The sequence below is a fragment of the Arachis ipaensis genome, chromosome B4 (assembly GCF_059453495.1).
Source record: "Arachis ipaensis isolate K30076 ecotype BB chromosome B4, ASM5945349v1, whole genome shotgun sequence".
NCBI lineage: Eukaryota > Viridiplantae > Streptophyta > Magnoliopsida > Fabales > Fabaceae > Arachis > Arachis ipaensis.
The window spans coordinates 21,452,255-21,457,055 of NC_142439.1; positions in this window are offsets into that span (position 1 = coordinate 21,452,255).

The window sequence follows — 4,801 nt, forward strand, 5'->3', positions numbered from 1 at the left end:
ATCTGCAGATTTCGCTGGGGACAATTTTGGACCCTATTTCGGCCCAGTTTTCGGCCCGGAACAGCAGACTAGAGTCAGAGAACATGCAGAAATAAAAGGGGAGATTCATTCACAGACAGTTTTAGATCTAGTTTTACTTTCTTAGGTTTTTCTCTCTAGGTCTTGGAATTTTAATTTTCAATTGGTTTTAGCATTGGAACATTGAGAAGAAGTTATTTCCTTATCAAGACTTCATCATTCTAGTTTGTTTTCTTAACTTGGTTTCATTCTTCCATGTTCTTTTCTTTGTTCAATTCTATCATTCAGATACTTTTATGATTATTTAATGCGAGGATTATTTCTTTTTAATTTAATTTCAATTCCAATAATCATGTCTTCTTTTAATTCCCTTTCATGTGCTATGGATTCTTTATTTACAATGCGTGAGTAGTTTCCTTACTTGATGGGGAGTTGATTAAAAGGAACTCTTGAGTTGGAAGGATTGAAAGAAAATTTGTAATTGGGTTAAATGTTGGATTGCTATCCTGTCACCAACGCCAATCCCTTTGAACTAAGTGGGTTGCAACTTGTGAACAGATCTGGCATCCCAGCTTGTTTGACTTTCCCTTACTTAGTAAAGGATAACCAAACAGAACAACCATTAATTATAAAGTAATCTTACAATCACTCCAACAATAGTAGAAATTCCAACCAATCAACTCCAAGTCAAGGCTTTTATTCATATTATTTAATTTTCCTCAATTTACATTCCAATTTACTTAGCTCAACTTCTTGGAACATCTGATTAATAAGACAGCACACTTTTCTGCAACTCGTTGGGAGACGACTTGGGACTTAAAACTCCCAGTAATTTTTAATTTAACTCTCTGTGACATATTTCTAAATTGATAGGCAGATTTTCGGTGAGTTAAGAACTATACTTGCAACGTAACCATTTTAATAATTTTTAATTCACCAACTTCTGCGTCTCATCACTGCTTTTTTAACATTCCATACATGTTGGATACACTCAAATATATAGCGGAGGCTATGCCTATTTGTGTATTATAGGTGTTGAGTCTGCAGCGGAATTTTGACTTCTAATAGATAGAAAGTAATATGAAATTGAACACTACCCACAATAATGCATCAACTATAACAAAGCCAATATGAGAAAATAGGATGTGAATTAACTTTCTTTTTTATTTGATGATGTTTCAACTACATTATTACAGAAATATATATAGTATCATCTATGCTATAATTTTAATGAATGAGAATAGTTTCTTCCTATGAAAACTCCCTACAAGTTCTTTTCTATTAAAACTCCTTGCAAACCTTATTTTACTCCCTAAGTTTACTCTTAACCTTTCTTTTATTCTCACAATTCTCCACCTCGTTCACAATTTAAAATCTATTCAAATTTTGGACGATCAAAGTGTGTTATTCATATCTGGTTGCATCATTTTTTACAATGACTGCCTACATACCCTTGTTCAGGATCAAACCAATCGTAGTTCCTCTATTTCTCCATGTAATTCCTAACATGAAGTAATGTTGAGCAATTCCAAACAGTGTTGGAACTTGTTTCCTGACACTACTTTAGTCAACATATCAGCAGGATTTTCATCTGTGTGTACTTTTATAAGAGAAATGTTACCTTTCTCTATAACATCACGCACAAAGTAATATGTTACATCAATATGCTTAGTACGAGCATGATGAACTTGATTTTTAGCCAAATGAATTGCACTTTGACTATCACAACTCAGATTCACGCAATCTTGCTTCAACCCCAAATCATCTAGAAGACCCCTTAGCGACAATGCTTCTTTCACCCCTTCTGCTACTGCCATGTACTCAGCTTCTATAGTAGATAGTGCCACTGTAGCTTGTAACATCGATCACCAACTAACTGGAGCACCTTGCATTTTATATACATAACCAGTCGTAGAACGTCTTCTATCTAGATCACCAGCATAATCAGAATCAACAAAGCCGCTGATTTGACATGATTTTCCACTAAAGCATAAACATGTGTCAATGGTACCCTTCAAGTATCTTAAAATCCATTTGACTGCTTCCCAGTGTGCCTTACCTGGGTTTGCCATGAACCTGCTAACAACACTGATTGCCTGTGAAATATCTGGGCGTGTACACACTATAGCATACATTAGGCTACCGACTGCACTAGCATAAGGTACATTTTCCATGTAAGCCTTATCCTCTGCTGTTGTGGGAGATTGTTTACCAGAGAGCCTAAAATGTGGAGCCAACGGCGTTACCACCGATTTAGCATTTTTTATTTCAAACCTTTCAATGACGCACTCAATGTATCCTCTTTGGCTCAAGAACAATTTTTGCCTTGATCTCTCTCTTTTAATTTCCATGCCTAATATTTTTCTTGCAGCACCCAAGTCTTTTGTTTCAAATTCTTTACCAAGTTGAAACTTTAACATATCTATCTCTACTTTACTCTTAGAGGCAATAAGCATGTCATCCACATACAATAGAAGATAGATATAATCACCTCCAGGAAGCTTACGAATGTATACACAACAATCATAATTACTTCTAGAAAAACCTTGTTTTAACATAAAGGAGTCAAATCGCTTATACCATTGCCGAGGAGATTGTTTCAATCCGTATAGCGATTTCCTCAAGCGACATACCTGACTTTCTTTACCCTCAACCTTGAAACCCTCAGGTTGATACATGTAGATTTCTTCCTCTAAGTCACCGTGCAAGAATGCAGTCTTCACGTCTAGTTGTTCCAACTCAAGATCACCATGAGCGACAAGACTTAAAAGCACCCGTATGGAAGTGTGTTTTACCACAGGAGAAAATATCTCATTGTAATCAACACCTTCTTTCTGTGCAAATCCCTTTGCTACTAACCTAGCTTTGAATCTTGTACCATCTGACTTAGTAGGATCTTCTTTTCTTTTATACATCCACTTACAACCAATTGCAGTCTTTCCCACGGGCAATGGGACCACATCCCATGTCTTTTTCTTATGAAGAGATTGCATCTCTTCCTCCATAGCGACAAACCAACTCTCTCTATCTTTGTCTTTGATAGCATGTTTAAAGGTGACCGGCTCATCATCCTCCACTAAGAGTGCGTAATCTACCAAGTTTACCTGCCCATAACGTCTCAAAGGCTTGTCTGACCCGAACTTCTGAACAAATTTATAATTCCTCTTTGGCCTAGTAGATGCCAAAGAATCCTGCTGCTGCTGTTGTAATGCATGTGCATTTTCTCGCTGAATTTTCTCATGATCAATTTCATCCTCTGCGTCATCTCGAGTAGCATTAGGATGCTCCACCTGAACATTACTAGAGTCTATTTGTTGGTATTTAGACTCTATCTCCACCACTTGAGTATTTGAAGTTTTTTCAACATCACCATCATCTGGCACCATATCTTTAGACAAAGCTACCATAGATCGTTCATCAAAGGTAACATCCCTGCTAATTACAAACTTAGAATCATTTACACTCCAAAGGCGATAGCCTTGAACCCCTCTTGGATACCCCAAAAAGATTGCCTTCTTTGCTCTATCATCAAGCTTATTATCTTTGACATGATAATAGGTTGTGCATCCAAAGACTCTGAGTTTCTCGTAATCTGCATGTTCCCCTGACCACACCTTATAAGGTGTGTTTCTATCTAGAGAAGAATGTGGGGATCAATTCACTATGTAGCAAGCTGTAGCAACTAATTCTGCCCACCGTTCTCTGCCTAACCCGGAATTAGAGCGCATACACCTTGCCTTCTCAAGTAGCATACGATTCAGTCGTTCGGCAACTCCATTCTGTTGTGGTGTTTCTCTAACTGTCCAGTGTCTTGTAATGCCTTCTCGGTCACAGAACTCCTTGAAAGCCCCATCCGTGTACTCTGTGCCATTATCAGATCGTAGAGTTTTTAGCTTCTTACCTGTTCGGTTTTCAACCATTGCTCTCCACCATTTAAAAGTATCGAATACCTCATTCTTATGTTTGAGGAAGTAAATCCAAACATACCTAGAATAATCATCAACAAAAGTAACAAAATACCTGGAACCACCCTTGGAAATAACTTTAGTCGGGCCCCCAAACATAAGTATGCACGTAGTCTAACAACTCTCTGCTTTTATGCTTGCTTGTAGAAAACTTCACCCTATATGCCTTTCCATACACACAATGCTCATAAAATTCTATTTGTGGTTTCTTCATATTTTTCAGCAAACCTTGTCCACAAAGCAATGATAGACCTTTCTCTGACATATGTTCAAGCCGCATGTGCCATATTCTTGTGCAATTTGTTTGATCTCTACTTCCACCGATTCTAACTGCTAACTCACCTGTGACTGTTGTCCCCAAAAGAGAATAAAGATTACCGTGACGAACTCCCTTCATCACTACCAAAGAACCACGAACAACTTTTAGTACCCCATTTTCCGCAACTATTTTGCAACCATTTTTCTCCAACAAACCTATGGAGATAAGATTTTTTCGCAAGTCTGGAATATGTCTCACATCCTTTAAGGTTCTTACTATTCCATCATGCATCTTAATTCTTATAGTACCCAACCCCACATTTTTACAAGCATGATCATTGCCCATTAAAACCGTGCCACCATTTATGCTTTCATAGGTAGTAAACCACTTCCTATTTGGACACATATGGTGAGAGGCTCCTGAATCAAGAATTCACTTACCGGAGATTTCATAAGATTGTTCTGTTACAGAGTAACAATCCTCCTCATCATTTGAGACGTAGCTTGCTTCTTGCTTTTCTTTCGGGTTGTCGTTGTCGTTGTTCTGTTTTTTGAAAGTT